This window comes from Dasypus novemcinctus, chromosome 15 (genome assembly GCF_030445035.2).
Source record: "Dasypus novemcinctus isolate mDasNov1 chromosome 15, mDasNov1.1.hap2, whole genome shotgun sequence".
Taxonomy (NCBI): Eukaryota; Metazoa; Chordata; class Mammalia; order Cingulata; family Dasypodidae; genus Dasypus; species Dasypus novemcinctus.
In genome coordinates, this window is record NC_080687.1 from 37164106 (window position 1) to 37176969 (window position 12864).

A 12864-nucleotide genomic window follows, 5' to 3' on the forward strand; every position below is an offset into this window, starting at 1 on the left:
CGTAAGTATTTACTGAATGAAAGAATTCTTCCTGGCTTGGGAGGAAAAATATTATAGCAACTCTATTAGATAGTGATGGCCAGCCCTGATTTTACCTTTGTTATTTAGAAATGGAACTGTGACTTTTCATAAATGACTTGGAAGATTTAATTGCTTTTATACAAGTTTAAGTAAAGTGCTTTTAATTTTGAATTTCTATTTATTTTGGAATTTAAAATAGTGCCAACTTTTTCTTATGAATTCAATCGCTTTTTAAAAAAAATTAATGGCATCCTCCTTTTTTTTTAAACATTTATTTATTTACTTTTTTTTTTTTTTAATTTATGCTCCCTCTCCCCCAGATGGTTCTCTCGTCTGTCTGCTCATTGTTTGCTCGCTTTCTCCAGGATGCACCGGAAACCGAACCCAGGACCTCCCATGTGGTAGGTGGGCACCCAACTGGTTGAGCCACATCTGCTTCCTTCAGTTACTTTTAAGCAAGTTTAAGTACAGTGCTTTTGAATTTGAATTTCTAGTTATTTTGGAATTTAAAATAGTTCCTGCTTTTGCTTCTGAAATAGGTTTAAATCAAAGGTAATCTCACATCTGATCTGGTTGGGCTATTATATAAGCTTACTAATTACTTCTTTTCATGCATGTATTTGACATATAATAATCATATGTATTATTAAGATTTGTAAAAGAGATTCTACAACATGATGAAGTGAGGTTGCTACCACCTTCATTGAAAAGTAAGAGTAAATTAAATAGATACTGGCTCTTTAATCATTAAAAAAAATGTTGTTCCCATATCAACCTTCATTAAGTGGAGACAGATTGGAACTGTGAGGTTTTTCAGGTCTTTTTTTTTTTTTTAATGGACTCATTAAACTCAAAAATAATTAATACTTGTTTCTTTGCTTTCACTTCTTGACCAGAATCACATATCATGACCAAAATTGCCTACTCAGGAAGAGTTTGCAAATTAATGATGTTTCATTGAACTAACTGCCTCTCCCAAAACAACATTCTTTTAAAAGAGTATGAAGTTCAGATATCTGTTCTTCCTTTGTTAATTTGTTTTCTAGTGAAATGAAAAGTTGTTGTCACCGATATTTATTTTTATTGTGCTATTTAGTGGTGGGGGAAAAGAAGTTTTGTCTATATTCTGTTTCTATTATTCAGATGTATCATTTCCTTTTATTTATTAAACAGTGCCAGCTGTGCTGGTCAGAGGTGTCATGAATATTCTCGAGTTTCTAATATTGTATATGTGGTTCATGCTGTTGGGCCACAGGTTTGATCATGTCACATTAAGGTTTGTCTTTTCTACGTGATTGCTGCATGACAACCTGGGCATTTCAGTGGCATACAACAATAAACATTCATCCTTCACTTGTTGGTGTGCCAGCTGAGGTAGCTTTGCTTCATGTTGCAATCTGCCTGGCATGGCTCTGCTTGACGTAGTTGTCATCCTCCTCCTGGCTCAGCAGGTTGGCAAGGGCCAGTTCTCTTGGTGACAGAAGAATCAGAGAATAAGCCCCCATGTGAGGCACATGCCAGGTACTTCTATGTGTCCAAGTCTCTTTGGCAAATCACGTGGCACAGTCAAGTAGAATCAAGGGGTGGGGAGGTCTACCTCATCTTTTTTGTAGGAGTCATTGCTAAATGACATGACAAAGAGCACAGATACAGGAAATGGTGAAAAAGTGAGACAATAATTTAGTCTATTACAGTACTGTACCTTAAATTAAATACCTTTTAGATGGAGTATTTAACTGTCTTTTTTTTTTTTTTAAAGATTTATTTATTTCTCTCCCCTTCCCCCTCCACCCCGGTTGTCTGTTCTCTGTGTCTATTTGCTGTGTCTTCTTTGTCCGCTTCTGTTGTCAGCGGCACGGGAATTTGTGTTTTCTTTTTGCTGTGTCATCTTGTTGTGTCAGCTCTCCATGTGTGCGGCACCATTCTTAGCCAGGCTGCACTTTCTTTTGCGCTGGGCAGCTCTCCCCATGGGGCGCACTCCTTGCGCATGGGGCTCCCCTATGCGGGGGACACCCCTGCGTGGCATGGCACTCCTTGCGCGCATCAGCACTGAGCATGGGCCAGCTCCACACAGGTCAAGGAGGCCCGGGGTTTGAACCGCGGACCTCCCATGTGGTAGGCGGATGCCCTAAGCACTGGGCCAAGTCCGCCGCCTTAACTGTCTTAAAAACAGGAAAATCCATACTAGTTTATGACAAGTTCCAGAAATGTAGTCTTTCAGTCTGTAGCTTTGTCTTAGTTCGCTTGGGCTACTATGACAAAGTTCCATAAACTGGACAGCTTAAAACAACAGCAGTTTATTATTGTCTCACAGTTTTGGAAGGTAGGAGTCCAAAACCAGTGTGTCAGCAGGGCCATGCTGCCTCTGAGGACTGCAGTTTTCTGGTGGTGGGTTGCCAACAACCCACGATATAACTCAGTCTGTCTCAGTCACTTGGCTGTTTCTCTCTGTCTCCTACTGACTGTGTCCAAACTTCTTACAAGGACGTCGGCAATATTAGATTCGGACCCACCCTAATCCAGTTTGGTTTCATCTTAATTAACAACATCTTCAAAGAACCTATTTCCAGGTAGGATCACAGTCATGGGACCCAGAGTTAGGACTTGAGCATATCTTTTTTAGGAGACATGATTCCATCTGTAACAGTCTGCTTCTGACCCCTCCCTCCATCCCTAATGCATTTCCTTCCATGTGCAAAATACATTTACCCCATCCCAGCATTCCTAAAAGTTCCAAACCATCCAGCATCAACCCTAAGTTCCCAATCTGGACCAAGAAAAGGCAGTGGGTATAGAGGGGATTGAGGCACTAACGTGGGGGTCCACGCGTGGTCAGCTCTCTGCCTACACTCGAATTTATGACTCTGTGAGTCTCTGCTCCCTGGTCTCTGGCCATTCAGGAGGGAAAGAGGAATTGCAGCTCCAGTTTCACCCTGAGAAGTCTGGCTCCCACAATCAGGTGTAATGACACACTCAGGCTTTCTACTTTTGGACACTGTTACAGACAGTGTTGTAAAACATGTCAGAATATGAGTGTGTGTGTGTGTGTGTGTGTGGCATGGACAAAGGTGACGGGTAGTGGGCTAAAGGAATGGGCTGGAAAAGCAAAAGTCAAATGCCTCAGGCCTTGTGTGCCGGGCTGGTTTGCTCCAGGCTTTCAAGGACACCCAGGCCCAGTGCAGACCCAATTTCAAAGATAGCTCAGGGCCGACAGAGTGGAAAGGTAGGTCAGGGTCTGCTTGTCCTCATAAAAGAAGCTCAAATAGATCTTTTCCCTGCGCAAGCATGGCTCAGAGAGAGAAGCAAAGCAGGCACAGCCATTTTTTAGAACTTTCTCTCTTAAATTGTTTTCAGAACTGGGAATTACAATTTCTAAAAAAGATAATAATAGTGGCTAGTTGCCATCTGATCGAGTCATCAAGGTGTTTTACGTTGTCCTAAATTTGTCCTGAAATTTTACTGCCTGTAATAAAATTCAATTTAAACATGCTGGAGAAAGGCCAGTTAGAGTTTGTGGGACCCCTGAACATTAGACTCTTTAAAAAAATTGGCATTGCCTTTTATGTTATTTTAGGTTTCAGGCTATATAGAGATTCAAGCTGTTTATAGAGTCTTTGTGAGTAGAGGCCTGTTGTGACTCCTCCTCACCCATCACCACCCATCCTGCTAAGGAAACTGCTCTCTCCCAGGTGCTGAGTAGTCCACTTGCAGCGAGAGTCACTCTCCTTTTCTTCGCCACGCCCTGTTCCCTGGGGGGCTGACCTCCAGACTGCATTGCCTGGACTACCTTGACAACTGGCTTCTAGTGGAAGATACCGGGTGGGAGGAGCTGGGGAGAGTGTGATGGGGGGGAGGGGGTAAGATGGGAGGTGTGAGTAGGTTTGAATGTGGGGTAGATGTGAGAGGCAGAGATGGGAGGGTGGAGAGGAGAGGGATGATGGCACTGATTCCCTGGCCCCTCTCTGTAGGGCTGTGGCTGCCTCCTCTACTGAAGGCCATAGCTCCTGTTGGGTGTCTCCTCCAGGCACAGTTCCATTGGGTCCTGGAAACCTCACTTACCTGACTCCTTCAGGTCTAGGGATGATAATGGTTTCCCTTGCTGTTTTTAGCCTCAGAGCACTTCCGCTTGACTGGCTTCTCTTAACTCTGCCCAGAGCTCTGTAGAGTCTCTTTATTAAACTCTCTTTGGATCTGCCATCTCTTTCCTGCTGGAACTCTGATCACAGGAACCAGAGACCTCCTAATGCTCTCCTTACCTGCACACATCCCAGTTCTTATCTTCAGCATCTGACTGTGGACAATTCTGCATTGATAAACTTCTTCCCCTGGTTTCCACTACTCCAGCTCTCCCTTGGTGCCACCCACTCCTTCCTGTTCCTCCTCAGTCTTTTTCAGGGCATTGCCCGGCTTGCCCAATCCCTGCGCATACTGTTCAGTTCTTGGCCCTTCTCCTTTCACTCTTTGTTCTCCCCTTGGATGATTTTAAACACACCCATGGCTTTAACTTAGAGATGAGAACTAACACTTGTACTTCTGTGTGAATGTCACATGATGTAGTAGTCTCCCCACTCCTAAAACAGATAACATACGAGGGGATACCTTAAACAACAGGAATTTGTCGCCTAGGAGAAGACCACCATCGAGGCATCTGCAAGGCAGTGCTTCCTCTTAGAAGACTGTGGTGTTCTGAGGTTGGCTGCCAGTGTTCCTGGATCCTTGGCTTTTCTGTCACCGGACAATTCACATGGTAGCATCTTCTTTCTCTTCCGGTTCCCTTGACTTCCAGCTTCTGGCTGCTTCCCGTGGTTTCTTTTTCTGTGGCCTTCTCTATAAGGCCTCAAGTAATAGGTTTGAGACCCATCCTGATTCAGCTGGGCCACACCTAAACTGTAGTAACCTCATCAAAAGCTCCCAAGTAGAGTGAGTTCACACCCACAGGAATGGATTTAAGATTTGAACATGTTTTTCTGGGGTATATAATTTCAAACAACCACAGGTGTTTTATCCCATTATTCATTTGAATATTTATTCTTTTTTTTTTGAGTACCTATTATGTGCCAGGACCCTTCTAGGCTGAGGATACATTACCTCTTTGACTCTTCACAAGGCAAGTACTACTGTGGTAGATTGAAGCACATCTCCCACAAAGACATGTTCCAGTCCTAACCCCCAGCCTGTGGGTATGAACTCATTTGTAAGGACGATCTTAAGATGTTAAGGTTGGGAGGTCGGCGGTTCAAACCCCGGGCCTCCTTGACCCGTGTGGAGCTGGCCCCTGCGCAGTGCTGATGTGTGCAGAGAGTGCCCTGCCATGCAGGGGTGTCCCCTGCATAGGGGAGCCCCACACGCAAGGATTGCGCCCCGTAAGGAGAGCTGCCCAGCATGAAAGAAAGTGCAGCCTGCCCAGGAATGGTGCCGCCCACACGAAGAGCTGACACAGCAAGATGACGCAACCAAAAGAAACACAGATTCCCGTGCTGCTGACAATAACAAAAGCGGACAAAGAAGACGCAGCAAATAGACACAGAGAACAGACAACCGGAATGGGCGGGGAGGGAAGAGAAAAAAAAAATCTTAAAAAATAAAAAAAGATGTTAAGGTCAAACTAGATCAGGGTGGCCTTAATCCAATATGACTGAAGTCCTGAGCAGAGGACATTTGGATGCAGTTAGTAGAAATCAGAAGAGGAGACAGAAGGAGACAGATTGTCTCACGATGGGGGCAGAATCCTACAGACTTTGGAGAAATGATGGCCTGCTAATATCTTGATGTTGGACTTCTGGCCTACAAAAGTGTGAGAAAGTAAATTCCTGTTGTTTAAGCCAACCCACTATGTGGTATTTGTCATATCCATCCTAGCAAATCAAGACAACTATCATCTTCATTTTATAGATGAGGACTCTGAGCTTCAGTGAAGTTAAACAATGTGTCTAAGATCACACAATTACAACCAAGCAGAGCTTGGATTTTAGTCTACTTTCTTGCCCCCAAAGCCTGAGCATTTCTTCCTATATTGCAATAAACTGAGAACCTCTTGGTTTACATAGCTGAACTTGGATTGAATTTAGCAGAAACTACATAGCCTAAAAACAGCATGGTCTGACTTTGGGGGTTTAGTTCCACTACGGGGATCTAAATTTTTTGTTAACTCAGTCACCAGAAACATTTACCTTACTCCAGATTTGAGCTTCTGTTTGCTCTGTAACTCACTGTGATTCTAAAAATTACCCCTGCATTCCCAAGTGCTTTATAGTAGAATCATGGTATCCTGACAATATAAGATTAATTTAAAGTCAGAGTAGCAAGATTTATTTGAGAGATGCCTGTTCATCTCAGAAATTAGAAATAGGAGTAATTGTTTTCATTTTCTTTTTTCCAAATAAAACACAATACAGATAGGCCTTTTCCTGGGGCAGGGCTGGGTGGGTGTAGGCCCAGGGCCACCCCTACAGCCTTGGAAGCTCTTTCATCATAACTGTTCATTACTGTGACCGTGTTAAAAGGAGAAGTGGAGAGAGGCTTTGAGAATGGAGCCTGACATGGTGGATCAAGCTCAAGGTTTGGAATCCAATAGACTTGATCCCCAAAACTAGGCTGGGTGATTTAGGGCAAATTATTTAACTTGTAGGGTCTTCAATTTTATCAACTGTAACATGGGGATACTAGATAATTAATAGATAATAGAAATGAGTATATAGGATCGTGTATAATGCTTGATGATTCAGAGCCATTCTCCAAGTGTCACTGTGGAGAAGACTTTGATTATTAGGGGGTGGGGGAGGGGCAGAGATCATGCCCCCAATCCAGGACCCTTAGAAAGCCGAGTACTGGAATGAACATTCAACGATTCGCATAAAAAGTTCTCGACTTTCTAAGAGGGAAGGGCCGAAGGCCAACCTCTTGACCCTAAGATTCAAAGTTCAGAGTGTGCTTCAGAGAGATCCAAGAGGCCCCTAAGCAGGGTCAGAGTGATGAAGATCCTGAGGTAAAATTACCGATAGGGTAGAAAGAAGTGGGGCCTGGGCGTGGAGTTTCGCTTTGCCCTTGCCTTGAGTCAGTTAAGAGAGGAGAGTCCAGGTGGTTCTTGGTCTCTGAGGAGACAGTCCTGCCTTCTACTTGTCCTTATCTAGCCCTTCTCAAGGCAGGCGTGAGCCTTAGAGGAAGTAGCTCAGAGCAATAGCCAAAAAAAAGAAAAAAAAAAAAGACACCCAGTATCGTGTGTGGAGTAATATTCTTTAGTTTTTAGTATAAGGAGGCTGAAACAGATAGAACTGTCTGGAAATCCACTCCCTGACTAGTGAGCACATGGGGATTCCTGGAGACTCTTGAGGTGGTAGCGCTTTCCTGATGGGGGGTGGAGCTGGACTTCCTGCTAGTCAGGGTAGTTGGACTGACAGAGTCACCTATGGGCTAATGCCTGATACTTGTTACATATGTACAATTCTAAGCACAGTGCCTGGCACACAGTAGGTTATCAGGAAGTGGTTGGTAGCTATGAGTATGACTGTATTATTACTAAGAGAGATCTTGGGGAGGAAACTAATTCATAACTATTTAGGCTGATGGAAGAGGGGAGTATACTCTGTTGTACTCCATCACCTTTGCTAAGTGTTGGGCCTCTAGAGGTTGTCACCTGGGGCAGGGGTGGGAATGGTCTGCAGGTATAAGGCTGACGTTTTTTCTATATTTTCACCTCTAGTGGCTGTCACTCTGTCTTTGCTGAGAAGCTTGGTTGAAAGAGGTTAGACATTACTCATTCCCCTGCATCCATTCCCACCCACAAAGTGTAATATTTAGAGTCTTAGAATCTTGGAAGGAGCCTAGAAATCATCTTCAAGTAGTTATCATACATTTTAAAGCATTAAAACCCATTTGTGTTTGAATACAATTTTATATGCTGTCTTGATATAGAAAACAAAATATAAGTGGTATTTTCCTAATAATATATTTTTAAGTTGAAATGTATTCTTTTCTACTTATGTTAGCTTCAATCAGTGAGAACAGTGAAGGCATTCTGAAAATTCCAAAAACGAATAATTAGGGCTTTGGAAGCTGGTTTCAATTTTCTATCAGACTTAGCATCCACACATTTCAAATCAAAATGCAAATGGAATCCTAGAAGTACACTCACAATACTCAGCATACCTCTAACCTAGGTCATCATATGAGTCATGCTTCTACTGGGAAACACTTTGTACTCTCAAATTAGGATGATTCAAGGAGGCTCTAATAATTGGACCATTACAAAGGTATAGGCTGTTCCAGGGGACCCACAGGGAATGGTGTAGTACCCCAGGACTAGAAGCAGGGGGGATTTTGCCACGACTAAGCCTGAGGGACAAGGACAGGGAGCAGACACCAGAAGCAAGAAGCGCTGTCATGAGAGAGCAGTGATATCAGGAGAGGGACCTGGATAATCCCAGGAGACCCCACAGGGAAAAAGCAGGGGGATAAATACCCCAGCTTTGCTCTCCTCTCTCCCTCTCACCTCCCCCTGGGGCTCCCTATTGGCAGGAACCAAGCATAAATCATAGAGCAAAAGAACCCTCTAATGTAATTCATCCAATCCCCTCTCCCAGGACAGAAAGTAGCTTGGAGAAGGGAGGAGAGTGAAGCTGGAGGGACAAATAGACACCAGGCAGCACACTCCTGTGCCTGTTTTAAAGATGGCAAGAAGGAAGGCTCAGAGTTTAGACTGCTTGCCAAAGTTCACAAATTTACAAGCTGACGATAGGAGGCCAAGTGCTCCAATCCAGTTTAGGCCTCATTCCACCATGCCTTTTCATTTCTGTAGTCTGGGAACTACTCTAGATATAGAAATGCTAATGTCATCTCTAGCCAAAGCTACTAATGTCCTTTATTAGGGTCATCTATGATGCATTGTTGCTGTATAGCTCACTATGACTTTGCAAGTCTAAAGACAAAGCACAGCTCTTTAGGGACACAGCACAGCAAGGAGATCTTTGGCCTTCTGTCCCACATTTTCAACTCAGCCACTTTCTCAGAAAGGGCAGGAAGAATGTCAGCCAAACAACGTAAGAGAGTACATGGAACATGGGTGTTAATTCTGGCTCAGAGCTATCCCAGAGGTTCCACGTCTGTGAAAGTTCAATAGCTGCAGAAAGCTCTCGGATCCCTGATGACATTTGTGCTATATTCAGCAAGCTTCTTAAAGATTCTACCCTAATCTAACTACTTATAGAACTTTGGCTTAAAAGGATTTCTTCTAAAAGATTTTTTCCAAAAAAATGTTCCCATCAAGGTGGAGGAATACTACCATTGCCTTATACTCTTTCTGTATTTTGGGAGAATTAGAGTTGAGGGCCCCTTTACTTATTAACTCCAAGTCATTTGCAGTTTGCAGCGTGTTATGTTTAGTTGATGTGAGGGGCTCCTGATTCCTTTGACTTAGTTGGAACCTGTGGACCAAGCAAGCTTTATGGTGAGGTGAAGGCTATTTCCTTATTGATAGTTTAGAGTGTAGCAGTCAACTCACAAAGAAACTACATGAGCCAGCATCTTTGCAAACCTTAAGCATCTTAGCTAGCCTTTCACAACTAAATAGCACATGACGACTCCTAGCCAACCGCACTTGGCTTTCCTAGATACATTCCTAGTCTAGTCTGCCAGTCACAAGCACTTTCTCCATGGCTGCCACCCCTCCCCTCAGTTGATAGATGTCCTGCCTTTCTTTGAAAAAGGTATTTATTCAGTTAGGGCTGACTGGGTTATATAGATATAAATTCTGTGCATTTTTCTTTCATGGACTGTTGAGTAACTTTGCTATCCCCAGGCAATAAAGGGATTATTCTGACCTTCTTTCTCTTTCCCTCTCTTCTCTTTTAAACCAGTAGCTCAGCTTCCTTTCTGTGTTTTTTCAGACTAAAGAGTACTAATTTGTGACTAAAGAGTACTAATTTGTGACTCAGTTAAGGCGGTTCTGGTCTGTGCAGCTCTAAAGTCAGTAAGATCAACATCAGTCACCTTTAGCTGTGCACCATTCTAATAAGACTTTGTCATCTAGAGATCTTGTTTAACCTAGAACACTGTGTACCTACCCTAATTGTTTAGGATTATAATGTAATACCACAATACATCATTTGCATTTTTTAAAAAAGATTTATTTTATTTAATTCTTCCCCTCTCCCTTGCTGTTTGTGCTTGTTGTCTGCTTGTCTTCTTTTTAGGAGGCACTGGGAACCAAACCCAGGACCTCCCACGTGGAAGGGAGGTGCCTAATCACTTGAGCCACCTCCACCTTGTTGTGTCTTTCATTGTGTTTCCTTGTTGTGTTATCTCGTGGCATCATCTCATGGAGTCAGCTTGTTGTGTCAGCTCGCTTCATTAGCTTGCTGTCTTGCTCATCTTCTTTAGGAGACACTGGGAACCAAACCCGGGACTTACCATATGGTAGGCAGTTGCCCAATTGCTTGAACTACATCCGCTTCACACCATTTACATTTATTTATTTATTTATTTTAATTTTTTTTTTGTTGTTGTTGGAATAAGCTTTATTGGGACTTACAGACAGAAAAGAATTGTTGATGGTGGCTGGTCAAAGAATGAATGAAGTTAGCACTCTGCAAAGAATGAGAAAATGAAGAGTGATATATAAGGGGTTTTAGAAGACCATTTACATTTAAATGGATGTGACCACTTCACAATTTTCTGTAGAGAAGAATTTGGTCCTATATAAGTCATTCTGTCAGATATAATCAGAGAGTTTTGAAAGTCCACTTTATATATAAGCATCACTTATAAGGATGAATCTCCAAGTATGGTATCATTCCAATGCCTCGGTCCTAGGCATGGTCTAGCCTATAATAAATCCACACAGTGCAATGTTAAAACAAAAGGCCAAACAGTGTCTCATATTCACAGCAGGATATGTATATTGTGTACATTGCTGGAACTGAAGTAGATTATTTGGCCTTGTTTATATATGCCAGGGAAGGGAAAAGATGACTAAGCCTGGGTCCTTGCTGTAAATACACATAAATTCTCTCACTTGATAAAAAACAACAAACCCTTAATAATACAAATAACATGGGGTTTCTTCCTTTCACTGATTCATTAACTCTCCATTGCTATCTATGACATCTAAAATCTTACATAATTTTGATGAATGAATATAAATTAGTCACTCTATAATTACATCTATATTTAAAATATCTTTCATTTATTTTCTTTAGCTAAGACCCTTAAGTAAATGTTTCATTTACACCTAATGCCTTACACTTTGTCTCATCTTTTCCAATGTAGCAAAATGTTAAATAGCACATTATTAATAGGAGGCTTGACCTAATTATTCACCTATGTTGTAGTATTATTAATGAGGATTAGGATTCAGGAATAGATTTTTAAATTGCTTAGCAAATATTAATATTTCAGTAATTTTTTTCTTAAAAAGACAGATTTCCTGTCTAGTGAGTCACTTCTGCCTAGATAACTTTTTAAAAAATAAACTTTAATTTTAGAATAGTGTTAGATTTACAGACAGGTGATATATGGCTGACAGGGAGCTATACAGGGCATATGTCCAGGGTGCATGGTAATGTTTGGATATACTCATAGTGGCAACAATTAAAAACTACAGCTGGGGGGGGGTACTAGGTTACTGGCCGGGGGTGCTCTGTTGTGGTCCCTAGGGGAGCAGCGGCAGTCCCCCAGGTGCAGCGGCAAGGACCGAGAAGGAATGAGGGTCCAACAGTGAGCCCCTGATACTAATGACTATGCTTGTGAGCTTATATGCCTGAAATAAGAACAAGGCCTAGAGCAGCACTGTGCCTGGGAATTTCCTCCTGACAGCCTTCATGTTACTCAAATGTGGCCAGTCTCGAAGCCAAACTCAGCATGTAAATGCAATGCCTTCCCCCCAGCATGGGACATGACACCCGGGGATGAGCCTCCCTGGCACCGAGGGATCACTATCAACTACCAACTAATGATGCAACTGGAAAATGACCTTGAATTGAAGGTTCTATGCGGATCAGCAGAATATCCCTGTCTACATATAATAACATGACTTTAAAATGCTGTTTGACCTAATGTAAGGGGGAAATGGAAAGGAGAAATGAGTTTATATGGCTACAAGTCTCTAAAAAAGAGTCTGGAGGCTGTCAGAAGGATTGCCCTTATGCACAACTGAACAGAGTCTAAGAGACAGATAAAGTAGATACAATCCCCAGGTATTGGTTCCTTTGAGGGCTAAAGAGACCCACGGGTTCTATGGTCATGGCAGATGGGGTTCACTGCCATGTCAGATGGCCCTTCTTTGGAGCTGGTGTTTCTGCGTGATGAAACTGGACTCAGATGGGATCTCTTTTCATAAGACTTTCATGTTACTTTACTGGAATTGTAGTTGGTGTTGGGGTTTAAGATATATTTAGGGGATTTGAATCTCTGGACTGACAATATGATAGCCAGGCCCTGAGCCTCAACAGACTCCAGTTCCTACAATCTGATTTATTGGACTCACCTCACTCAGCTAAGATGGAGTTGAAGAAGGACAACCACCACACCAGGGAGCCTAGAGTGCCTACAACTGAAAGCAGGAGGATTGCATCCAGTATCCATGTGGAATCTGAGCCTCCTCTTGACATAGAAGTGCAACGGACACAACCAATCCAAAGTCCACAGAGAAAAGGTGGCATTGGGGTGGGAAAAGTGGACATGGTGGCTGATGGGTATGGGGAATGGCAGGAAGAGATGAGATGTGGAGGCGCCTTTGGGACTTGGAGTTGCCCTGGATGGTGCTTCAGGGGCAATCACCGGACATTGTAAATCCTCACAGGGCCCACTGGATGGAATGGGGGAGAGTATGGGCTATGATGTGGACCATTG

General features: G+C 42.8%; 1 long non-coding RNA gene across 1 annotated transcript in view; it reads left to right on the forward strand.

The window, feature by feature from the left end:
• The window catches only part of LOC131273536 (uncharacterized), an 86131-nt gene that overhangs the window by 18679 nt on the left and 54588 nt on the right, over positions 1-12864 (forward strand). Inside the window, exon 2 of the long non-coding RNA XR_009180788.1 lies at positions 342-422. This is a non-coding gene — a long non-coding RNA (uncharacterized lncRNA). The remainder of the gene's footprint in view (positions 1-341; positions 423-12864) is intronic.